The sequence below is a fragment of the Sus scrofa genome, chromosome 8 (genome assembly GCF_054392235.1).
Source record: "Sus scrofa isolate SSC_HxYL_T2T_F1_AM1 chromosome 8, Sscrofa_HxYL_maternal_Yorkshire_Landrace_v2.0, whole genome shotgun sequence".
NCBI classification, from domain to species: Eukaryota; Metazoa; Chordata; class Mammalia; order Artiodactyla; family Suidae; genus Sus; species Sus scrofa.
Genome location: NC_139390.1, coordinates 78,686,525 through 78,713,286, shown reverse-complemented (window position 1 = coordinate 78,713,286; position 26,762 = coordinate 78,686,525). Strand labels below are relative to the sequence as shown.

At 44.4% G+C, this 26,762-nt stretch overlaps 1 protein-coding gene and 1 long non-coding RNA gene across 7 annotated transcripts in view; both read right to left on the bottom strand.

The window, feature by feature from the left end:
- Positions 1-26,762, bottom strand: part of SHROOM3 (shroom family member 3) — a 349,594-nt gene that overhangs the window by 154,566 nt on the left and 168,266 nt on the right. The gene's annotated exons all lie outside the window — the stretch shown is intronic.
- Positions 12,496-18,636, bottom strand: LOC146400879 (uncharacterized). The gene is made up of 3 exons (XR_014812778.1): positions 18,014-18,636; positions 15,594-16,926; positions 12,496-12,931 (listed from the first exon to the last, which is right to left on the bottom strand). It is a non-coding gene; the product is annotated as an uncharacterized LOC146400879 (long non-coding RNA).

Here is a 26,762-nt window from a genome sequence, read left to right as displayed (position 1 = left end):
TCTCAGGTCCCCAAAGAAGAATGTTCTCTTATATTTCATTTTGGCATAGCTGCATCACCAAGTAGCTAGCTCTCTGGGGTTACTTGGGTTTTGCTTTTTTTTTAAAGACAGAAAAATGTCAGGCCTATAGTTTTTTATCAGGAAATTTTAAACCATATGTTTGATAGCCCCTATTAGAATTTACTTGGGGGGGGAGATGAGGCTGAAACTGGAGCCACAGTGCCATTGCAGTTTGGGAATTACTTTGGCCTCCTGGGAAGGCGGAATTTGGCTGATCATCTCATTTAATATAGGAATCACATCCCAAAGGCACTGAATAAGCTAGGAGTATGACCTGAAACTATTTCTGTTCTTTTTATACAATTCAAGGGTGCCTGAATTACTGGGCAAGGCTTACATATCAGCTTTGCACACAGAGACCTTTTCGCCTCCAACGATAATGTTTTATGTAAGATCATTACGCTGAGGTTAATGAGGGGACAACAGGTCATAAAGGCAAAAAATATAAATCATATGCTATCATTCCTTTTAACTCAGAAAATGATTAAAATCCATTACAGATGACCTCAACTTTTTTTTTTTTTTTTTTTTTTGCAAATATGCCAATTCTCACCTGGCTTGAATTCAAACAGTCGTTCTAATGTTCAATGCTATTATTACATCCAGAAAGGATTTGAAGTGGCTCTGAAAGATGCAATGTACAGGCTTACTCTACAATGGTTTAGATGTGCTTTTAACACACTGATTCATGTCAGACAGCTTGTTTTCATTTCTGTCTGGGTTCTTCAAGCATGAAACACCACAATAACCACTTTTTACAAAAAGGTGATAGAGGAGGGGGTGCCAGGCACCAAATTTTAACATGTAGTGTTAATGGCCCTGGCTGGGAATTCTCATGCCCCACATCCACTCTTGGAAACCTGAATAACAAAACAGACGCCAGGCTTCCAAAGTTACTCAGGCTGGAGCCAACACCGCTCACACTTTGTCTCCTGGGAAACCCAGAAACTTCCCAAGAATGAAGTTACGTGGCAAAGCAGGCAGCTGGGTGAACCCAGGAGCTGTAACATACAGTCTTTTGCAGACAACAGCGCTTCAGTGTCAAAGCCACAAGACCACAGGCGAGCAGAAATCCTTCTGGCACGGCATCCAGAAGAAAGCCTCTATCAGGACACAAAAAACTGATCACAGACAGGTGGCCTGGACGAGAGGGCAGAAGCAGAGCCTGCTGAGCCGTCTCAATAGAAAGCATCGCCCGCAATTGTTTGTCACTCTGGCATTTTCATGAGAAATAAACAGGGAGATATGAAGGTTTTTATAAGAATTACATTTCTATGTTAAAACTACCAGGTAACTCTTTTTTAGAGGGTCGTTTCTCTTCTACATCAATAGAGATTTAAAAAAAAAATAGAGATTTAAAAAATATTTGATGAGGACATTGGAAATAACCTAAATTTAAAACCCATATATATGAACTACAAATATCGACATGCTGGGAATTAGAAACAAAACTAAACTAAACAAGAGTTTCTCTCAGAACTGGACCTGAACTTCCTCCACGGAATGATCTAGAAAGAAAATGCAGACTCCTCACTTACCGGGACATTGGAGGGTGCAGGGAGTTTATTTGCTTTCCCTGTTCCCCCCAAGGTCTCTTATTTCAGATTCCAAGATAGTTCTTTCAGTTTCACACTTGCTGCCGAAAAATACTTTGGTGTCCCATGCAAATCCAAAGCTAAACAGGAAAGAGGCAGTAAAAGGTTTTGAAGCATAATAATCTTGAAAGAACATGATTCTGTATCCTGTTTGTCAGTTATCTGAAAAAAAAAGACCTTTATTTAAGAAATGTGCAACTGAATAATACTTTTTTTTTTAAAGAATTCGAGGGCTTCTCTTCTTCTTTTTTTTTTTTTTTTTTTTTTTTTTTGTTGCAAGCAAAGTTTTTATTAAAGGAAAGCAGATAGCTCCCAGAGTTACTAGGAGGTGGGAGAAGAGCCCCCTTTCTCTATTGTCCTATAGGGGGTTTTATTCCTTAAAGTTGGGGATGGGTAACAACGTGGGGTCCAGAGAGATGTGGTCTTCTCCCATTGGCCTTGCTTAGTTACCTATATCAGTCCTTGTCCAATGGGGCCTTAGGGGTGGAAATGTCCCATAAGTCTCATAGTCTCTTCGACCTTTTTCTCCTGTAAACTGAGTCACAGCGGGTTAGGGATTCATGTCCATCTGGGCGTAGCTACACTCCCTAGAGTAAACAAGGCCTGTGGGGATGTTACTCCCTGGAGCCCTTATTGAGGGCTTCTTTTTAAAATTTTCTTCTTATTCCAGTTGATTGACAATGTCCTGTCAATTTCTGCTGCACAGCAAAGTGACCCAGTCATACTTCCACAGACATTCTTTTTCTCCCATTATCCTCCATCATGTTCCATCACAAGTGATCAGATAACAGTTCCCCATGCTAGACAGCAGGATTTCATTGCTGATCCCCTCCAAATGCAATAGCTGGCAAATAAGAATTTTTTAAGTATCACCTTTCTGAAAAGAAATTTGTGTCAGTTGGATCAGAAAATGTAGAATGTTCTTGCTTGGAAAGGTCAGTGTTTGGGCCACAATGGACCTGAAGCGTCCTGAGCAGGAGCCCAGTGCTTTTCCTCCCTCTCCTACCCCCACAACTCCCCACCCCTGGCAGGTAGCTTTCCAGCTAGGAGTCAAGGTTTATAAACTGCTAAGTGACCAGACAGACAGACCGGCTCTGCAAGGTAATGTTTCCAATTTGACTCAAGCTTATGGTCTTTGACCTTAGCAGTCATTTGTGGTCCAAGCGCCATCGACATTCTGAAGGGTGGGTGGCGCAGCGAGGGAAGAGCTTCGACATTCAGACTCGAGCTGGCTTCTTCCCTTGCTGTCTGCAGCCTTGGGACAGCGAGTGACATGTGTGGTAGAAAAAGAAGGACGGAAGAGGAAAGGGGAAGAAAAGAAAACAACCGCGATATATTTCTTGAAGGCAAAACTATCGCAAACTTGAGTCAGAAAAGGAGTCAAAAGCATAAAATAGATCTTATGGGGAGCTCTTTCCCCCTCAAATAAACAAAGAGTGTGCCCAGAGAATAAACAAAGGTGTACTGTAAATCAAAATCCTCTGCCTAATGCATTCCTGGAGGTTCTTCCGGAGAGCAAGTGCCGCTGCGAAATTGGTGTTCAGGAACCCAGATGACGACACAGAGGTTAGGGCAGGCTACCCGAGACACTTTCATTACAGAGATAAGATCACCCGGGCCTCTTCAGTAGCTTTAATAGCTAATGGCCCTCCATCTGATTCTGCGTCTCAAAGTCATAAACTGAGAAGGAAAAACCCCTTTGCTTTTAGCCAGTTCTACCTGCAACTGAAGCAAAGACAGCATTGGGAATGACAAAGCATTCAGAGCCATCAATGAGATTCACCAGTAGAGCCATGCTCTGCTGGCAGACGTAGTTCTTGCCTCCATCAAGGGAAAAATATGCCTTCCACATCTCCCTTTTTTTTTTTTTTTTTTTTTTTTGGTTCCTTCTCAAACCAAACTCCCTTGGAATATAATCTCTCTTTGCTTGAAGAAGGTTCTGGAAAGCTAGAGACACTTTATCAGCCTGTAGGAAATGGAATTAGCTGAAAACCTAATGGAAACTTTGGTAGGAATCCTCCAGTGAATAGTTAAATATTTACTACCTACTACCTAAGAACCAGCTCATTTGAAAGCAAATGGACAAGTGCCTGGCTTCATTCCCTGCCTCAGGAATCAAGAATGTTCCCTTGCTGAGAGCCTGCCATTTTACTGACATTTAACTAAGAACTGACTCCAGGAAAAGAAGGTAGGAGTGAGCATGGGAACTACAGTTTGGCAAACCAGTACTGCAAACCGGTATGGTAATAGATGAGTTCATTGAGATGCAGCTGTCTTTTTTATTCTATTCTATTCTATTCTATTCTATTCTATTCTATTCTATTCTACTCTATTCATTTCATTTCATTTTATTTCATTTTATCATTTCATTTTATTTTATTTTGTCTTTGTCTTTTCTAGGGCCACTCCTGTGGCATATGGAGGTTTCTAGGCTAGGGGTCCAATTGGAGCTATAGCTGCCGGTTTATGCTACAGCCACAGCAACACAGGATCCAAGCCACATCTGTGACCTACACCACTGCCCACAGAGTGAGGCCAGGGATTGAACCCCTGTCCTCATGGATGCTAGTCAGGTTCGCTAACCGCTGAGCCACGAGAACTCCACAGCTGCCCTATAAACAACACACTCACAAAGAAGAAAACATCTAGGAAAAACAAAGGATCATTGTGACATCAAGTACAGGGGGTGCCCTGAGAAAACTCAACAGTCTACTCATCCATCTTCCAAGACTAAACCGGATATAAAGAATGTAAGATGGTCTAAATTATATCAGACTTAAACAAAACACCGGGAATGTAAGATGGTCTAAATTATATCAGACTTAAACAAAACACCGGAACTCTACTCTTTAGGCAACCGGGACCTGCATCCCACTCAAGGTGGAAGGAAAAAGAAGGAATTGGGATGAGGGGGTGAGTAGGGAGGAAATAAAGCTTCACTCAAACTGACATGGAAAGGAAGGGGGCAGGGCACAACCATGAAAAGAAAGACACAGCCATTGAGGATACAGCAAAAACCAGGTAGAACCAACTAGGCCCAAGATGGCGGAAGACTCCACTCCCAGGAGACCTCAAGCCTCCTTATCTGCCCACCGTAGTACAGTAGCTAAATGATACACCCATGACAGTTCCCTAAGAGGCCAGAATGTAGGCGAGGGCCCAATTCCTCAAAATTTCCACCCTTTCTCCAAAATAGCATAATCCTCCCACTCGTGAGGTAGGTAATCCTGCAGCCCGTAAAAACCTAACCCTGATCCCCACCCCCACCATAGCCCAGGGCACCAAACTGCTCCCCCTCGATGGCCAAACCCGGCCACCTCTCCTCAGCAGCAGCCCCCTCCCAGCTTCAATGCTGACATCGCTAATCCTCCCTCCCCTTCAGTCTTTCTCCCTGCCTTCCAGAACAGCGTCTTCTCATTACTCCTCCCCTTGGCACTCACTTTTGCTTTACTGTCTCTTCCTCTAAGCACCGAGGCACAGGGCCCGCCTCTCTCGGCTGCCTCTGCTGTCTTCCTCAGGCTCTCATCATCCTCATCCTTAACAGCCTCACCTCTGTGTAGATAATCCCCCCAATTCATCATCTTTTTCCAAACAAAAAGGTCCCAGATCACCATCCTGAGTGGCCCATTTTTACTAATTACCTCCCAATTCCACAAGGCAATGTTTTCAAACATCTCTTCCAATTAGGATCAAATCCAGGCCCACTCTGACCATCCCGTGCCTTTCCTTCCTCGTGTCACCACCACTCAGATCTTCGTGACCTTCCCCCCAAACTATGTGTCTTTCTCGTCAGATAAAAGGACCAGCTCGCCCTCTCACTGCCATTCCTCAGCCGCACCCATCTCCACGTTTCCAACAAGCTTCTTCCCACAAGTTGGGTCTTTCAGTACCTGCTCTACACGTCTATGAAAGAAAATAAATGAACAAGAGACCAATAACAAGGAGATGTTAAAATAGACCAATGCTTGTCATGTTTACAAATTTCACTAAGATGTGAGGCCATTTGGTTGGTGGCTTCATTAAACCTCTCCTGGGGCAGGCTGCTCTCCCAAGACTGGGTTGGTCCCTACCCGTCATCAAATAGGTCCAAGCACCAGACACGGGGATTCACCCTGGGATCGAAGGGCTCAGCCTGAGAACTCAACAGAGTAAGTTGAGTTCAAACACAAGGCCGGTCCCAAGGTCAAATGAAGGGTCTGCCATATTTTACTGGAAAAAAGGAAGAGTATATTCTTCAAAAATGACAATTTCATTGAAGACAAAGAGAGGCTGTGCACGTGATCCAGATAAAAAGACAAGCTAACTAACTGCTGTACCTGGCCCAGGACTGGATCTAGCACTGGAAGGAAAAAAATGCTGGCAAGGTCATTACTGGTCCTCTTGCTAAAACTGAAGTACAAACAGTAAAGTGCTGTATCCGTCTTCAAACGACTAATGTTGATAATCGAACTGTAGTGATGAAAGAGAATATTCCTATTTTTAGGAAATACACTGAAGTATTTAGCAGTAAAAGGGTCCTCTATAATTTACCCTCAAGTGGTTCAAAAATGTCAGAGTTAGGAGTTCCCGTCGTGGCCCAGCAGTAACAAACCTGACTAGTATCCATGAGGATGCAGGTTCGATCCCTGGCCTCACTCAGTGGGTTAAGGATGCAGTATTGCCATGAGCTGTGGTGTAGGTCATAAATGCAGCTCAGATCCTGCGTTGCTGTGGCTGTGGTGTAGGCCGGCAGCTGCAGCTCTGATTCGACCTGGGAACTTCCATATGCTGCAGGAGCTGCCCTAAAAAGAAAAAAGAAAAAAAAAAATCAGACTTAGATGGACCACATGATAAAGCAAGTAATATGTGAATCTTGGTGAAGGATACATGAGTGTTTTGTGAGCTATTCTTGTTCTTGCAACTTTTCTATAATTTTGAAATTAGTTCCAAATAAAAAGTTAAAGGACTTTAAAGAATTAAGTCCTCATATCTATATTATTGATAAGCAGGGGAGCTCTGCAAGTTGCAGAGAATCAAACAATATTTGAGGAATGACTATCCAATGAATACACCTTTTTAAAAAATTCTTTTTGTTGTATCATGGTAAAGGACACTTAATGTCAGGTCTGCTTCTTTAACACATTTTGAGGGGTGCAATGCCTCAGTGCTCTCTCCAGGCACAAGGCTGTGTAGCGTTATCTCCAGAACTTATTTCGGCTAACTGAAACTTTATTGTTGGCTCCTTCTAATGTCCCTGTAGAATGGATAATTTTTTTTTTTTTTTGGTCTTTTTGCCTTTTCTAGGGCTGCTCCCGTGGCATATGGAGATTCCCAGGCCAGGGGTCCAGTCGGAGCTGTAGCCACCGGCTTATGCCAGAGCCACAGCAACACGGGATCCACAGCTCAGGGCAACGCCGGGTCCTTAACCCACTGAGCAAGGTCAGGGATCGAACCCGCAACCTCACAGTTCCTAGTCAGATTCGTTAACCACTGAGCCACGATGGGAACTCTGAAAAATGGATAATTTTTAATTTCTACTTTATATATTAGGAAACGGAGGCCCACAGGGGTTAAAGCATTTGCTCAAGGCACACAGTGGGTGAGTAACTGAGCCCATATTCAAGTCTAATATTGTGTTGTTGGGGAAGGTTGCAGCAGCTTGATGTGGGATTTTAGTTCTCAGACAAAGGTTTGAACCCGGGCCACAGCAGTGAAAGCGCTGAGTCCTAACCACAGACCACCAGGGAATCTCCAAACCTTCTTGAATTAGCACCTACTTGGGTAACATTCATGTTCATGGCATTCACCTTTCCAGACTTCCCAACATCTTATTCTAAATTCAGCTCAAATTACACACATGTGAAGATAAATTTGAGGATTCCATAATACAACATATATGTATACAAATAGTACACAAAATACAACATATGTATACAAACATGTATGTGTTTCCGTCAAATTGTCATTCTAACATTTCATATTTTATTTATTTACTTATTTTTTTGTCTTTTTGCCATTTCTTGGGCCGCTCCCGCAGCATATGGAGGTTCCCAGGCTAGGGGTCCAATCAGAGCTGTAGCCGCCAGCCTACACCAGAGCCACAGCAATGCGGGATCCGAGCTGCGTCTTTGACCCACACCACAGCTCAGGGCAATGCCGGATCCTTAACCCACTGAGCAAGGCCAGGGATCGAACCCGCAACCTCATGGTTCCTAGTTGGATTCGTTAACCACTGAGCCACGATGGGAACTCCAACATTTCATATTTTAGTGTGAAAAAAAATCAGCATTCCACAGGACTAGAATTGGTCCTGGTATTGTCCACTTAGCTATCAATTTAAAGATTTTATGTGGTAATTGCTGGTTAGACAGAATAAACATGGGCCAATTTCTGTAACTCAGAAAGCATCATTAGGCTGGAACTGCACCTTAGAAAACTAAATTCTTTGATGATTAACAAACAAAAGGCCCCAAATGTGTTCATTTCTATTTCTGGAATGCAGTGAGGGTGTCAAACATATTCCTACAGGTCTATAAGGTTGCAGTCTGAAAAATATCTGACTGTAGTCAAAGGGAAATTTCTCTAGATAACAAAAACTTTCTTTAATCCTTTTATCGATGCATCATTACTCTGACAAAGAGCCCTCATAATATCACCAGCTCGACTGGGAAAGCATTCAGTCAAAATATTTAAGGAGGTCTCTTGTGGTGCAGTAGGCTAAGGATCTGGTGGTGTCACCGCAGCAGCTCGGTCACTGCTGCGGCTTGGGTTGAATCCCTGGCTTGGGAATTTCTGCATGCCAAGGGCTCGGCTAAAAAATTAAAAATAAATTACATATCATTCAAATGCCAACATGGGCTATTATTTGAAGCAAATACATTCTTCAGGGAAAAAAGTAAAATTTAGTCCATCAAGTCAGCTCTATAAACAGCTGGGTGACAGTGGCACAGCTGGCTTTGGATCTCATGCTACGTGCCATGCTTGGTTCTCAATGTTCATGCTCAGTTCTCAACATTTATATGCCCTCAACCCTCTTAGTTTTCCTGCAGATTCTATGAGATTAGGTACTATCATTAATACCATTGCACAGATGATGAAACAGAGGCATTCACTGAGGGGTTAGGTGATTTGCTCAAGATCTAAAGTAGAGGTAGGTCTTGAATATTGCCCATCTGGCTCCAGAGTGTGCTCTTAATTGCTAGTTGTATCTATTTTGATAAACCCGCCCCGATGCCGCTTTCACCGTGAAGTTGATTTTTATGCATTCACCTGGCTTTGACTTTCTGAGATCCTCTCCCAGTTCATACTGCTTATATGACCTATTTCATTAACTTCACTCTCCACTGTATGCTAATTTCTGCATTAGGGAAACCCGGTTGATAGGCAAAGAAAGTGAATTATTATTTTTATTTTTTATTTATTTTTTTTATTTTTTGCTTCTTAGGGCCACACCCACGGCATATGGAGGTTCCCAGGCTAGGGGTCCAATCGGAGCTGTCGCTGCTGGCCTACGCCACAGTCACAGCAACGCTAGATCTGAGCCCAGTCTGTGACCTATACCACAGCTCACAGCAACGCCAGATCCCCAACCCACTGAGGGAGGCCAGGGATCAAACTCGCATCCTCATGCACACTCGTCAGATTCATTTCTGCTGCGCCTCAATAGGAACTCCCTGAATTGTTGTTTTTAAAACATGATTTATGACCCAGGAAGCAGGAAACGCAAGAATGTCGATCCTTTCAGGATTCCAAGCCAGATTATTAGAATCACAGACTCTCAAGGTTAGATAAGAACAGAGACCTCATCTTACCTGGCCCCTGTTAGATACCTAAATCTCCTTGGGAACTGCCACCAAGCCATGGTTTGGCCCTGGCTCAAGGCTTCTTCTGTTTTGTTTGAAAAAAATCTGATGTCTGCCTCCCTTTCACCTCCACCCATTGGCAATGATTCTGTCCTCTAGAACCTAATCCAGCTTTTTTTTTTTTGTCTTTTTGGTATTTCTTGGGCCACTCCCGCAGCATATGGAGGTTCCCAGGCTAGGGATCGAATTGGAGCTGTAGCCGCAGACAGCAACACGGGATCTGAGCTGCGTCTGTGACCTACACCACAGCTCATGGCAACACCAGATCCCCAACCTACTGAGCAAGGCCAGGGATCGAACCCACATCCTCATGGTTCCTAGTCGGATTCGTTAACCACTGAGCCACGACGGGAACTCCAAGTCTAATCCAGCTTTTGCATCATGATCTTTGACATACTGTGAGGGAGACCCGAGCGTTCACTCAGATAAAATACACCCTGCTGTGACAACTATGCAGCCGCAGAGTTAGACGAGCACGAGGTTCATAATGCGAAGGCTTTACCTTCTTCCCTTGATGTACCACTCACACTATATTTACAGGTGAACCTGAGATCAAGATTGCACTTGGATTCTATCACCTGATCCAAATCCCAGCTAATCCTGCATTTTATAGATTCAACTCAATTCATTTTATGTAGCCGATGCCATCCCACCGGCTCCGTAATTCCTGGAAGAAGAAGAAGGCTTCCCGGCTTTCAGGACTTGGCCGTCAGCATCTTTCCTTGGTTAAGGGTCCTACATACCTCTCCATGGGCCCCTTTCCCCCCTCCTCCACGTGATGCCACCAATGCATTCATGCTCCATCACCTCTAAAATTCTTAGCCATAAAACAGCCGCAAAGCAGCAGGATGATGATTTACTTTCAACCTCAAACAGGATTTGTAAACACCATGATAAATGAGGCCCCAAAGCTGCATTCCTCTAGCGGGTCCTCTTAAATGGAAACATCCTGCATCTCAGCATCAGTTGGCATAAATCATTCATTTCAAATCAGGGCTGAACCCCCCCCCCCCGCCCCAGCCTTTCTATCAGGCGCCTTTCTCAACTGAACCCCTGAAGAGCTCGTGTCAACCCAAATTACAGGTAACTGGCCTGTCACTGTGTCCCGGACTAGACAACACAGGTTTCAAATCAATTAACTGCTCTTGTGGTTGAAAGTGCTACTTGCAATCTGTACCAAGTCAAGGGCCTTTTTTAGGGAAGAGGAAAGTTTAGACAGCTTTCGCTGGCCTCCTGGGTTCCTGCTCTTTTCTCCCTTATTGGGCAGTCGCTGCCCACGCTGTTCCCCTTCTCAGCCAGTTTCTTCCTTTGCGCCCGGATAAGGTCAACTGATCTCAGGGGGCAACCAGGCATTTCATTAGGGGTGACACAGAGCTGACGCAATCTTTTCTGGAGAAGGGGGTCGGGGGAGGGGGGCTGGCAAAGGTCAACTGCAGAAAACCATCTGGGTCCACTCACGGCCCCATGCCTGGGTGCCCTTCACTCAGGACACAACCTGCCCAGGAGCTTCCCAAACCCTCGACCAGCATCTGCAAACAGAATTTGGCTCACGGGCCTGTTTCGGGTGATCTGGCACTGTGCTGGTGCACACAGGGCTTTCCAGTTGAGCATTTAATCATTTGGGATCTTTCACATAAAAATCCAGATTTCTGGCAATGCCGGGTCTGCATGCCTTCATGATAATTCCCCACTGCGGGTGAGAAATTGCTGCTCCCTTTGGACAGGGCGTGACTGCCCCGTTCCTCACCATGCTGTGCTGTGCCATTAGAAAAAGCACAATTTACGTTGTGATCCTTGCCCGCTTCACTCATTTGTGTTTCTTCCTTGGTCCTATGGCCATGTGCGTTTGCAAGCCTGGTAGAGATTCTACGGAGAAATATTTGATCTGTTTTCCTATGTACAATATACGGAGGGGTGGCCTTCTACTCCAAGATTATAGAATTTAGTGGCTTGCTGAGCAACAGAGAGATCATGCTGTTTGTTGTTGATCCCATTTTCTCAGTAGCAAGTGCATGACCAGTGACAGCTGTGACTGAGGGACCATCTACACCCCAAGCCCTTCTCTCAGATATGGCTTTTACTCGAACCCAGTACGGCCCCTCTCTTCCTTGTCATCAATGTCAAAAGAAGAGGAGCCAAACAGGAGTTCCTGTCATGGCTCAGCAGAAACAAATCTGACTAGCATCCATGAGGACGATGGTTCAATTCCTGGCCTCTCTCAGTGGGTTAAGGATCCAGCGTTGCCATGAACCGTGGTATAGGTCACAGACACAGCTCAGATCCTGCATGCTGTGGCTCTGGCGTAGGCCAGCAGCTACTGTTCCGATTCGATCCCTAGCCTGGGAACCTCCATATGCTGCAGGTGCAGCTCTAAAAAAACAAAAAAACACAACAACAACAAAAGGAGCCAAATGGATGTTGAAGAGGAAGTTCAGGTTTGAATGGTGACGTCTATCATAGTCCAATCTGATGCCTCTAACTTCCATGCTAACTTGCCCATCTGTAGTGTGTTCCCAGGAGCACCTGAGGGCTTCTTAGCAAAGCCAAGGAGAGCCATTGGTGAAACGGATCAGACGTTTCTCTGTCACCGTGCTGTCTGACTCCCTGCCACGTCACAACGAGCTGAAATAATAATACATCCGTGCTAAATGCTCTATGTGAGTTATGCACATGTGTTCATAAGACATATAGAGCAGCATGAAGTAACACCTTCCCTAGGCAAGGAGTATGGTCAAGGGTGAATTAGTGCAGAGAGGTGAGGACTTGGGGTCAGCTCAACTTTCTAACAGTGAGAGCCATGCAACGAGGAATGAACTGGCTTGTCAGGTACTGGTTTCTCTGACTCTGAAACTGTGCAGGGAGAGGCTGGATGAGCCTCTGTCCTAGATACTGTAGGAGGTGCCTGCGTTGGGCACGGGGGTAGGAATTGGGGGAGGGGGAACGCTGGCCTGCCCATCCCTCTGACTCCTTATGCTGGGACGTCTTCCTGTGTCCGTGGATTTTTTTTCTTCTTTCTTCTCTATAACTTAGAAGCCCACTGATTTAGTGTTCGCCCACCTCGCAAGATGCTAGGGTGACTGTTATTATGTGGATTAGGCTCCAACTTGGTCGGTGATTCAGCAGTGTTTGTTTTAAGAACCTAAATGTATAGCGTTGTATGTTTCAGAGTATTTGTGACATGTGACTAAATCTTGCCTGACATAAATGTCATTACTATACCGAATTATTTTTCAGTAAAGAAAATTTAATAACAGCAACTGGTGTAAAATATGAAGCTCACTAAAGCTCTGGCAAAAAATAAACATGTTTAAGCCTGATGGTAACCCCTTTATTTTTTTAATTTTTTAATTTTTAATTTTTTGTCTTTTCAGGGCCGCACCCATGACATATGGAAGTCTCCAGGCTAGGGGTCGAATCAGAGCTACAGATACCAGCCTACACCACAGCCAGAGCAATGTGGGATCCGAGTCGTGTCTGTAATCTACACCACAGCTCACAGCAACGCCAGATCCTTAACCCACTGAGGGAGGCCAGGAATTGAACTTGAGTGCCCATGGATACTAGTCAGGTTCATTACCCCTGAGCCAAGATGGGAACTCCCTGATGGTAACCCCTTTAGAGGTGACTCAGCGGCTCCCAAGCTGAGCCTTGGATTGATTAGCAGTTATAAAGGAAATTAAGGAGTTCCTGTCATGGCACAGTGGAAATGAATCCGACTAGGAACCATGAAGTTGCGGGTTCAATCCCTGGCCTCACTCAATGGGTTAAGGATCCGGCGTTGCCGTGAGCTGTGCTTTAGGTCGCAGATGTGGCTCGGAGCCAGCGTTGCTGTGGCTGTGGTGCAAGCTGGCGGCTACAGCTCCTATTAGACCCCTAGCCTGGGAATTTTCATATGCCACAGGTGCGCCCCCCCAAAAAAAGCAAAAAATAATAATAAAGAAAATTAAAATTCACTAGCTAACACTGTTAGGTTTTCAGCTTGGCTCCACAAATCTTTAAATACTCCTATAACACAAGCACTGCTTCCACTCGTATTTTTCTTGTTTGACTAAGAAAACTAGTTCCATACCTAAGATTATCACCTTAATTAGCCAGAGATATAACTTGCAACTCCTGCCTCAGGAGACAAAGATGTTGAGGCAGCCACACAAGGATTACATGCTGCTGCCAACTTGAGATGTCATCTTCCTGGACACGGCCATATCTGGAAGAAAAAATACTCGCGAAACAAAAAGGAGAATTCCCTTGGAGAAGGTTTCGAGCAGACAGAAACGTATGAACAACAAAAGGGCAGGAAGGAGGCGGAGGAGGGCAAGGTGTTTGGAGCAAAAAGCAATGTGTCTGAGCAAGTTTCTCTTTGGGCAAAATGCAATTAACTTGTACCAAGAATATTCCAGGAAGCAGAGTGTATCTTACTCAGCGTGTGACTGATTCAGCCTGTGCTGTACAAACACACGTCCACGGCCAATAATCCTGACACAGGGTGAAGAAAGTCATCATTCCTTCAGGGATCCCCCCAAGACTCAGAAAAACGGGAGCAGCAGAGGGGCGCCTACAAGGAGGTCTTCCCTCGTCAGCTCGATGCTGGAGGCTGGCACGTCCTGTGTGTCTGTGGCCGAGATCCTGGTATGCGGTGCCTGCTAAGCAAACATTAAAGCACTTCCCTCCACTGGCTTCATGGGAACCCAAGGGCACCCTGACCTTAGAGGAATGCTTATCAACGGGCAGCAAATATCAAAACACTAAGGAGGTTGCCCTAAGATCCAGCCACAAAGCTTCCTAGGTACAAGCTGGGAGTCTCAGTTCTTTGAGAAGGCCAGCATGCCCCGAGAGCACTCAGACTCTGTTTCCAGGAGAGTGAGAGAGAGAGAGAGAGAGAGAGTGTGTGTGTGTGTGTGTGTGTGTGCGCGCACACACACACGCGTGTTTGTGTGAATTTAGGGCAGCACCGCTGCATATGGAGGTTCCCAGGCCAGGGGTCTAATCAGAGCTGTAGCTGCTGGCCTACGCCACAGCCACAGCAATGCCAGACCCGAGCTGCGTTGGCAGCCTATACCACAGCTCATGGCAATGCTGGATCCTTAGCCCACTGAGTAAGGCCAGGGATCGAACCCACGTCCTCAGGGATGGTAGTCAGGTTCATTAACCACTGAGCCACGAAGGGAACTCCCCAGGAGTGGTTTAACGTCAACTCACCATTTCCTCTCTTTTGCTAAACTGACTCGCAGAAGAGGTTCCTCCCTTTTGCCTCTTCACCCCGGCCATCGTTCTTAGAGAAAAAAGTCAGCATTCCCGATAAGAAGTAACCCAAACAACAAGATCCTCTGAATTCCACTGAAACCAATTTATCATGGAGTGCTCAAAAAGAAACCCTCCCCACGCTCCAAGAAAAATAATCAGGACAGGAACACAGACTTAGAGAGAGAGCATACGCAAAGTTAACTGGAATTTGGGGGCTGAGGCCAGAGCGGGCTTTAAAAATCCCCTTGGAGTTCCGAAGATGGAGAGCAGTGGTGGTTGCACAGCCATGTAAACGTGCTTGATGACAATGAATTGTACACTTAAAAATGGTTACAGTGGCCAATTTTATGTTTTATATATATGTCTTAGTCTGCCTGGACTGCTATAACAAAATATCATAGGCTGGATGGCACATAAACAAGAGAAATTTATTTCTCATAATCTGGAGGCTGGGAAGTCAAGATGAAGGCACCAGCAGATTCTGTGTCCCATGAGCACTCGCTTCCTGGATCCCAGACGGCTGTCTTCTCCCTTTACCCTCACGTGGCAGAAGGGAGCAGAAGGGAGCAGAGCAGAGGGTCTCCTTTATAAGGGCACTAATCCCATTCAAGAGGGCTCCACCCCCATGCCCTAATCACCTCCCAAAGACCTCACCTCCTAACACCAACACACTGGGAATTAAATTTCAAAAGAGGAATTCAATCTATGTCAGTATATGTCACCATGATTTTTTTTCTTGGTCTTTTTAGGGCCACACCCATGGCATATGGAGGTTCCCAGGCTAGGGGTCGAATCCAAGCTAGAGCTGCCGGCCACAGCCACAGCCACAGCAATGCCTGATCCAAGCCACGTCTACGACCCTACACCACATCTCATGACAACACTGGATCCTTAGCCCACTGAGCAAGGCCAGGGATTGAACTCTCATCCTCATGGATACTAGTGGAGTTTGTTACTGCTGAGCCACAACAGGCACTCCCACAATTTTTTAAATAGGGAAAAAACCACCCTTAGACAAATCCTTCTCCCATCTCCATCCACAGAGGAGGACAAACAGGTTGAGACGGTAAAGTGACACCTCTCTCTCTTTTTTTTTTTTAAATATTCTCCTCGTTAAAAAAAATGTTTTTATTAAACTATAGTGGATTTACAATGTTGTGTCAGTTTCTGTTGTAGAGATGGTGAAACCTCTTAATAGTGCCCAGCTGAACAAGGGCTACCAACCGGGGGTTGAGGGGTGGAGAGTAACACTGCACATCACCAAGCAGCAGAATCTTAGCCCCCTCTGAGCTGGATCTGGAGCAGCTCGTCCACGTGCAAGAAGTTGCTGGAAACATCCCTGCTCACCTTAAAACCTGGATCTCTCAGTCAACAAGGAGGGCTTGGGCAGGAGGGACAGACACCAGAATTCGTCTATGGGGACACTATAGCAAAATCATGTTAAAATAAAACCCCAGATTACAGAGAATAACATGGGAAAGTTAAAGATGGATTCGAGTGGGGGCGGATCCCACTGGGAAAAATACACATTCAAACATAACAGGAGTCACTGCAAGAGTATGTCGAGATACGTAGCTATTTGAAAAAAATACACAAAAGTGGCTGACATAAAACAAGAGGATGCCATGATTTCTGCAAAAGGGGATGTTTCATCTCCAAATTTCACATTCATACATATAACACTAACCACTCTACTCTTGTTTTTTCGTTTCTTTTTTTCTTTTGGTGCTTCAAGTTCCTCATTGCCGAAGCAGAAAAATCCTCAGAATCTACTGTTACCTCTTCAGGAAGCCAAAATCACCAAAACTCAAAAGCTGTGATACTGCTCAACACATGAAACCTTTTCACAAAATGCTGTAACTTAACTCATACCTTGATGCCACGTCACTCAACGAGAGCAGAATGTAAATATTTTTGAAACAAGGGTGGTTTTCTTTGCTCAGACAACCACCATATGGGGGTCATTTTCCGTCCTGGATTTACAATAGTGAAAGACTACCCTGGCTTTGTTGCTTTGGTTTGACAGACGATGGTTAAGGATACCACTGAGATTACATTCCCGGTACTCTTTGTAAAGGAAGACAACACGGCATCAAAATGCCCTGCCTGGAGACCCCGCATCGGAGTTCCCATTGTGGCTCAGTGGTTAATGAATCTGACTTGGAACCATGAGGTTATGGGTTCGATCCCTGGCCTCACTCAGTGGGTTAAGGATCTGGCGTTGCTGTGAGCTATGGTGTAGGTCGCAGATTCGGCTCGGATCCTGTGTTGCTGTGGCTCTGGCTTTAGGCTTGGCAGCTACAGCTCTGATTAGATCCCTAGCCTGGGAACCTCCATATGCCACGGGTGCCGTCCTAGAAAAAGCAAAAAGTCAAAAAAAACAAAAAAAAACAAAAAACGCCCTGCCTGTCTGGGGCATTCTTCAAAACCCTTTACCCTCTGCCCTCCAACAGATAAATAAAAATGAAGCAAAACGGGGAGCAGGTGGCAAAAGCTGCCAGAAGCATGTCTGAGAATCTAAACATAAGACCAATAAGATGTTTACAGCTTGGTAGAATCTACTGAAAAAGTAAATTAACCCTGTCTCTTCCATTGTTAATGTCAGTCAGACCCTTTAATGGTGCGGCTATTTGAATATTCTAGACTCACTCTTTTTAGCCAAGGGTTAGGAAGTCATAGCTGAGCAGACTCTCCTCACAGCCCCTACCCTCTCGTCCCATCCTGACGGGGCCATTTGAAAGGAAAGGAAAAGTTTACAACACTGTTTGGCTTTGCACATATTAAAAAAAAAAAAAGAAAATAGGATTGTGATTCTGAAGAAAATAATAGTTAGAACCAGACTCTAGAAAGCTGTACATGCACTGGGAGGTCCTGAGAGCCTGGAGAAATGATCCTTTGGCTTCACAAGGCCGAACCTGTCCTCCAGCAATGAAATGACTGCCTTCTCCATCAGCTCTCAGGACACTATCCGCACATCCTAAAGTAAGATGCTCAGGGGAGGGGCGCGTTCTTGTTAATTGCATATCATCATGCACTTAGTAAGATTTTTCCAAATACAATTTTCAAAAATTAAAATATCAGGAGGTGTATTTTGTCTTTCTTTTTACAGCCACACCTGTGGCCCACACCTCCCAGGGTAGGGGTTGAATCGGAGCTGCAGCTGCCCACCTAGGCCACAGTCACAGTGACGCCAGATCCGAGCCACGTCTGCAACCTATGCTGCAGCTTGTGGCAACGCAGGATCATGAGACCGCTGAGTGAGGCCAGGGATTGAACCTGCATCTGCACAGAGACTACATCAGGTCCTTAAACTGCTAAGCCACAATGGGAACTCCATTGAACATCATTTATATCCTACTGATGATATTATAATAATGATGATAACAATAACTATTACTATTATTATTATAGCAGCCACCATTTATTAAATGTTTGTTCAATATCGGTGGTTCCCAAACTTGAGCAAGCATTAGAACCACATGGAGAACTTATTAAAATTCAGATCGCCGGGCTCCACCTTGAGTTACTTTTTAAAATTATGGTGAAATAATTTTCACCATCTTAACTATTTGTAAGTGCATTGTTCAGCAGTGTTAAGTTCATTTACACTGTCGTGCAACTCATCTCCAAAACTACTTTCGTCTTACAAAACTGAAACTCTATACCCATGAAACAATAGCTCCGCATTGCATCTGTCCCTCCCCTCAGCCCCTGGCAATCACCTATCAATTTCCTGTCTCTCTATAAGTTAGACTACTAACCTAGGTACCTCATACATGTGGAATCATAGTATTTCTCTTTTTGCGACTAGCTTATTTCACTTAACATAATGTCCTCAAGGTCCGCCCCAATTGTAGCATGGGTCAGAATCTCCTTCCTTTTAAAGGCTGACTAGGAGTTCCCGTCATGGCGCAGTGGAAACGAATCCGACTAGGAACCACAGGTTTCGGGTTCGATCCCTGGCCTCACCCAGTGGGTTAAGGATCTGGCCTTGCCGTGAACTGTGGTGTAGGTCGCAGATGAGGCTTGGATCCTGCTTTGCTATGGCTGTGGTGCAGGCCAGCAGCTATAGCTCTGATGAGACCCCTAGCCTGGGAACCTCCATATGCCACGGGTGCGGCCATGAAAAGACAACAGATAACAAATCAATACATAAAGCCTGACTGATATTCCACTGCATATACAGGTGTCTACATATTTTTGTTTATCCATTTATCCATGGTTGAGCATCTCAGTTGCTTCCATCTTTTGGCTATTAGGAATAATGCTGCTATGAACATAGGTGGACAAACATCTCTTTTAAGGCCCTATTTTTAATTACTTGGGGTATAAACCAAGAAGTTGAATTGCTGGATCGTACAGTAATCCTATGTTTAACTTTTTGAGGAACTACCGTACTATTTTCCATAGCAGCTGTACAATTTTGCATTCTCACCAATAGCGCACAAGCGTTCCAATCCCACATCCTCTTATTTTTTTTTTTTTGATAGCAGCTGTGTTATTAACAGTTGTGAGGTGGTATCTCATTGTGATTTTGATTTGCATTTTCCAGAGGATTAGTGATGTTGAGCAGCTTTTCATGTGTTTACTGACCACTTGTAGATCATCTTTGGAGAAATGTCCATTCACATCCTTTGCGTGTTTTAAAAATCAGATTGTGTGTTTTGTGGTTGCTATTTAGGAGTTTTACATATATGTTCTGGATAGTAACCCCTTAGCAGATATATGATTTGCAAATATTTTCTCCTGCTTCCCTGATTGTCTATAGGGCCCTGAGAATTTGCATTTCTACCAAGTCCCCAGGTGATGCTGATAATCCGTGGCCCCCCACTTTGAGAGCACCTGCTCCAAGGCAAGAGTATTAAGGACTTTACATATGTCATCTCACCTAAACTGCTCATGATCATTTTTGTTTTACAGAAGATGAAATGGATACTCCAAGAGATAAAACTTATTCAAGGTTATTCGACTAATAAGTGGTAATGCAGGGACTGTGACCCAGTCCTCTCAACCTGGCATCGCACTGCCCCATCTCTGCCACATTGAATCAAATAAAGTGCACTGAAAATATGTTCCAATGACCAAGGCAGTGGACTTGAGGACAGGCAATGCTTTGCAAGTTCCATCTCTCTTTGCTGCAGTCAGGACTAAAGCTCTGGGCCCCTTTCCTTGGATGTTATGTTCTGGCATCATTCCGATGAATTAGGCCCTACATTTAATATCCTATAATAAACCATAATGGAAAAGAATATGAAAAAGACTAACTATATATGTGTATGTATCACAGAGTCACTTTGCTGTATAGCAGAAATTAACACAACATTGTAAATCAACAATACTTCAATAAAATAAACTTAAAAAAAAAAAGATACATTGATAAAGCCAAAGGAATCTGCTTTAAGGCAGGGAGGAAAAGGGTGGTGATGGGAGGCAGGCGTGGGTCACACCACCCAAGCACAGCTGGACCAGACTGACCTGATGAATGAACTCACTCAAGAGCCAAGTGTTTGACTTTGGTAGATTAGGTGAGTGTTGTGCCTTCCCCCAAAGCTGTCTGTGTTTAGACATTTTCCTGATAGCAGCCTTCAGTCAGGACCACAACTAGCCCATAGGGGCCTTTCTTTGGATGCGTGGGGAAAAGCCCCTCTCTGCCCATCTCCCCCCCACCCAGAGCAGTGCAGCCAGCACCACAGTGCCTGGCCAGCCCTGCATCCTCTTTAATGACTCACTGCCCAGTGAGCAGCCAGAGATGACGTGTGACAAGGTAGAGAGAGACAGCCCAGATAAAGGTTAGTGTTACTACTGGTTAAAAGAGAAAGAGGACGATATGGCCCCCTGATTACTCACTTCTTTGGATAACCAAGGGCCAGTGGTAACCTAATAGCCATGAAGGTTTTAAGTATCGAGAGTAAAAACAATTCATACTTTAGGGAATTCATCAGCTTTGGTGTGTACTTTGAGTCCTTCAGCCCAAATCAGTGACCTATTCTGATGTAAAGCTGGCTATGTAAGACCAGCCTGGAAACTCTAACCTTTATTAAGCCTGAGAATAAAAAAAAAAGAAATCCACCCCTCCCAGACCCCGAGCCCCATGGTATCCTAGTAGAACCTGATGCTTTGTGCTGGACTTCACAGCTGCGAAGCCAAAGTGCGGAGGAGCCTCAGAGGCGCTTCTAAAGGGAAAACGCAGAGGTCCCTGGATGAAGACACAGCCTTTATTTGTCTTCAGATGTTGACATTCCCCAGAGCCACCACAACAAAAACAGAATTAAGATGCAAAAGGAATTCAGAACCTTCCTAGGCTATCCCAAGCCTGGGAATCTTTTCAAATTTAAATGAATATCTGTCAAACTAATTAAGAGAAGATGCAATGCTCTCCTCCTGTGCTCATTAGAGGACAACTTACTGGTCCTAAATTCCTCAGGCAGTGGGAGGGAATAGGTCTCTACTCTCTTGCTTAAGATTCCTGGCCTTGTTTATTTCCAGTTGGGCCTGTTCATCTTCTCGACCCAGAGAGACCGCAAAACATGCCTGGATCCAAGTTTTAAATTCCGTAAGACAGAAATGGATAAGATTATGATGAGATGTTGCAACTGATGTTTTTTAATCAACAAAACTGGGGGACGTGACAAGTAATCCTTTCTATCTGAGCGGCATCTTTTTTTTTTCCAAGATGTTTTATATTCATGAGATTTCAAAACTCCAATGTTTCACATACACACACAGATACACACACACACACACACACACACACACACACACCATGGAGTTTTCCTCTCCATTTTTGCAGATTCTGAAACTGAGACTCAATGAACTGATTTGGTAAAATATGTGCAAATCAAGTCAGAGTCCAGACAGAATTTAAGGTACGAAAACCCATCTCAGCGTGTCCCTCTAGCATTTATTGGACTCTTGCCAGCTACCCAGTCCAATATGATGTATTTAATTAATTTATTTATTTATTTTGTCTTTTTGCCTTTTCTAGGGCCACTCCTGTGGCATATGGAGGTTCCCAGGCTAGGGGTCCAATCAGAGCTGTAGCCACCGGCCTACACCGAAGCTCATGGCAATGCCGGATCCTTAACCCACTGAGTGAGGCCAGGGATTGAACCCGCAACCTCATGCTTCCTAGTCAGATTCGTTAACCACTGAGCCACCACGGAAACTCCACGATGTATTTAATTTAATGTATATGTACGTAATTAATAATGTGGGAAACTCTGCAGGCAGAGATTTTTAACCCTCATTTTACAGATAAGAAAACAGATTTGGAGCAGTTATCTTGCACCACACTGGTGAGCAGCAAAGCCAGCAGTAGGCATGACACTTAAAAATACTAGCTTATTGAAAATATGCAGTATCATGCCAGAGTTGACAAAATTTTGGAAATCTGAAATGATAAAGAATGAGCCTGTATCTAAAATTGTATTATTGGAACAAAATTTAGCTGTAGCTCTTAGAATTTCCACTGAACGTCTGTAAAGACACACTTTAGAAAACAAGGATTTTCCATCTATTTATAATCCCATCTCTTTTCCTTATTTTTTTCTGGGCTCTGGGATTTAGGCCACTGAAAATACAGTTTTCCTTTCTTCAGCCATGCCATTGCTCTCTGACAGCAAGTGAGAGCTCAAAGGGATACACAATCACTAACAGGATGCAGAATTTGAGGTTACGGTGCTGGTCAAATTCAAATCTAATTTAAGGTATTCATTATTTTTCCAACTCTTCCTAGAATTTCTATAATGAGACCTATTCTTTCCCACTAACAGGCAATAAAACGGGGCTTCAGAAACCTCTCTGCTGAGCTGAATGTCACCAACACGTCGTTTCCTGGGTAAATCTCGGCTCTCAATCTCTCCACTCATGTTTTTAATTAAAGTTTACTCTGATAATGCTGTCCAGGCCACCACCTCCGCGGCTGCGCCCACTCAGCTGCAGTCAGCATGAAATAGGGCCAGCTTACCTTCCACAGCAGTCTTTCCACACATACCCTCGTACTGATGCTCTGATCACCATGGGGACATCACTTTTACAGCCCATGTTTCAGCTGTTGAAGAGGGTATTTAAATCCCCATCAGTTTAATGTTTACTAGTAAGGCTTTGTTTAGCACTGAATCAAATATGCATCTGCTTGCAGGTCCCTGGTGGCACAGGGGGTTAAGCATCTGGCATTGTCACTGCAGTGGCTCCAATTGCTGATGTGGCATGGGTTCGACCCCTGGCCGGGAATTTCTACATGCTACAGGCTTGCCCCCCCAGAAAAGAAATTCCTTAAAAAAATATTCATCTACTGTACCCCTGAAGGAGTGCAATCCAAAAGCCACATTACATTGATCTTGACATTTTAGAGACAAAATGTACCTGAGACATCTAGTTTTTTTTTTTTTTTTTTTTTTTTTTTTGGTCTTTTTGCCTTTTCTAGGGCCGCTCCTGCAGAATATAGAGGTTCCCAGGCTAGGGGTCTAATCAGAGCTGTTGCTGCTGGCCACAGCAACGCCAGATACAAGCCGCATCTGCAACCTACACCACAGCTCACAGCAACGCCGGATCCTTAACCCACCGAGCAAGGCCAGGGATTGAACACGCAACCTCATGGTTCCTAGTCAGATTCGTTAACCACTGCACCATGAAGGGAACTCCTCTAGTTCATATTTTAAATATAAAGATGAGTAAATCCTTAGCTTTACACATTCAAGTAATTAGTCATTTATTCAAAATTCAATCTAGAATGAATAGAATATAACTCTCAGATCTCTGATTTGAAATGCACTATCACCTTTGTCTTATAAAACGTACAATTTTAGTGTTTCTACATCCTTACTCTTCTCCCTTCTCACTGCTGCTGGAGGGGGTTATGATTTCAAGTTTCAGACACTATCTGAAAATTACTAACATTAAGCCTCGAGAAACAATGGTTTCTAATATTTTCAAGGCATTCCTTAGCTGGATGGTTCTTGTGTTACCATTTGAAGAAGAAAACTTAGACTTTCGAGAGATCGTTTTGATCAAGTGCCTTTATTTACTGGAATAACATGCAGGCGACTTAGATGCCATGCTAAGAAGGAAGTACATACCTACAGGATGTAGTTAAGCTTAAAGGCAACTGTATGTCTTTACTTAGGAGAACAAATGAGATCTGTTTCTAGGAAATAAATGGAAAAACCAAAGCTATGAAATCATCTCCACCTGTTACTGCACAGCATTTTGATCCTTTCGGGACAATAAATACAACATGTCGGCAACTTGGCAAAAATAGAGCCAGAATATATTTGATATCAACATCCCTTAGACCACAATCATCCAAACCTCCAAGTCTTACCCAGGCTAAAAGGGCTGAGAGCATCCTCTTTCAAGGCAACCAGAAGCTCAAATTCTAGTATGTGGCCCCTGTTACCTGAAGAGTAGGAGGCACTTAAGGTTTGGGAATCCAGGATGCTGGCCTTAGCCCAGTGTTTCATATGGCCATACTGCATAAAAAGCCAGAGGATGTGGTCATAAGTCAATACATCTCTGCCTTGTCAGTTCCAAAGTATATGCTTTTGTTTGTTGCTTTTCTTTTCTTTATTTTTATTTTATTTTATTTTATTGTCTTTTTAGGGCCACAACTGCAGCATATGGAAGTCCCAGGCTAGGGGTCGAACTGGAGCTGCAGCATTGCCAGTCTACACCACAGCCACAGCAATGTCAGATCCGAGCTGCAATCTGCGACCTACACCACAGTTCATGGCAACACCAGATCCTTAACCCACTGATCAAGACCAGGGATTGAACCCGAATCCTCATGGATACTGTGGGGTTCAGTACCGCTGAGCCACAACAGGAACTCCCCAGAGCATATTTTTAAAAGTATATGTTTTTAGAAGATGGCCATCTCAAGAAACAGGAGGTGATAGAGACCTGCCTGGTCCATTTACACCACATTAGATTTAGGCAAGCTGCAGGGGCCCCAGCCATCAGTGTTCCATCCCTCTACCTCTTAGTATAAATGCAGAATAATAAAATACAATGTAACAATGCGAATGCCAATGAGGACAATAAAAATAACTAACAGTTATTGAGCACTTACTTTGTGCTAGTTACACGCCTTAGCCCATTTAATCCTCACAATCACCTTCTGGGGAAAACACTCCCATCCTCTTTTTTTTTTTTTTTTTTTGGTCTTTTTTGCTTTTTCTAGGGCTGCACCCACAGCGTGTGGAAGTTCCCAGGCTAGGGGTCTCATCAGAGCTGTAGCCACCGGCCACAGCCACAGCCACAGCAATTCGGGATCCGAACCGCGTCTGCGATCTACACCACAGCTCACGGCCAACGCCAGATCCTTAAGCCACTGAGCAAGGCCAGGGATTGAACCCGCAACCTCATGGTTCCTAGTCAGATTCATTAACCACTGAGCCACTTTGGGAACTCCCACTCCCATCCTCTTTTGGAAGACAAGGAAGCTGAGGAGAGAAGTGATCTATCCAAAGTTCCAGGGTCCCGGAGTCAGTGACAAGCCAGCATCTGAACACAGCCAGTCTGGCTCAAAAGGCTCTTCTCTTTCTAAACTCTAAACACCACATTGCACAGTGAGATCCATGGAAGAATCCAAAGATGTACTCACAGCTATCACAGTGCAAAGTAATTTGCTCTCCTGCAGGGCAACCAAGAGGGATTCAATTTAAAAACCATTTCGTAGCATTGACTAAAGTTTATTTATGGTAACTCATTTTACTTTTGCCTACTATTTACCAATCTACCTCCACTAGTCAACCTAGGTACAAGTGGGTAGTCTTTCAAAGATGAAGCAAAGGCTTTCAGCACAGAACAAATGCAGGAAATGCAGCGTGACATAGGTCTGCAGCCATCATTTGTCAGGAATTTATGCAATTTTACAGTTTTCAATAAAGACAAATGCATAGCAGCATGTGGATTAACCGTACACTTTGCAAGACAGAAATGCATAAAATCTGGGGGAGAAAGCCCATTGTTCAATTCTTTCTTTTTGAAATGATGTGATTACCTAGAGGACTTTGTGATTTCTTTTAGCTATTCTTAGACCCACGGGGTCCTTCTGTATCATGAGCAGCCCTTCTCACCAGAGTTGGGTTGGAAAATACGCAATCAGTCATTTGTGAACTAAAGATAACCAAGGAGAACAGAGAACAGCGAACCAAAGGAAAGTTCTGTGATTGCTCCAGGATGGTCTCACCCTTGGCCGGCTTTCCCTTTCCTTGAAGGAAAGTGTTGAAATGTGAAGGCATTCCTCACCCAGCCTCTCTCCGTCCCCTCCCTGGATGGCCACGGGACAGCCATGTGTCCAAAGAGGGCTAAACCTCATTCGTTGGAAGGTGAACACTTAGTCAATCTGGTCATGGCTTCTTTTTTTCCCACCCACAATCTCCCAAGCAACTGGCCTGATGATTTTTTTTTTTTTTTGTCTTTTTGCCATTTCTTGGGCTGCTCCTCCAGCACATGGAAGTTCCCAGGCTAGGGGTCGAATCGGAGCTGTAGCCACCTGCCTACACCACAGCATAGCCACTCAGGCTCCGAGCCGCATCTGCGACCTATGCCATAGCTCACGGCAACGCCGGATCCTTAACCCACCGAGCAAGGCCAGGGATCGAACCCGCAACCTCATGGCTCCTAGTCGGATTCGTTAACCACTGCGCCACGACGGGAACTCCACGGCCTGATGATTTTTTGGACTGAAGTGTTGGATAATTTGAGAGTTACACAGAAAGAAGACAGCCCAGGCTACTAAACCTATAGGAAGGATTAGCAATTGTTTCCCTATATAGACAGAAGAAAAGAATTTCATTTAGCAATTGGAAGGCTACATTCTTGCTGAAAGAGACAGTCCAGTTTTGAAAAGTAATCACCTGTTGCTCCCAGCAGTCATTATGTAACCCAGGATTTCTCAAACTTGCACCACGTGGGCCAGATAATGCCTTGTTGTGGAGGCCGTCCTGGGCACCGGACGACCTGCCCTCTGCCCTATAGAACCAGTAGCACAACTTCCCCAGCGTGACAACCAAAAAAATCT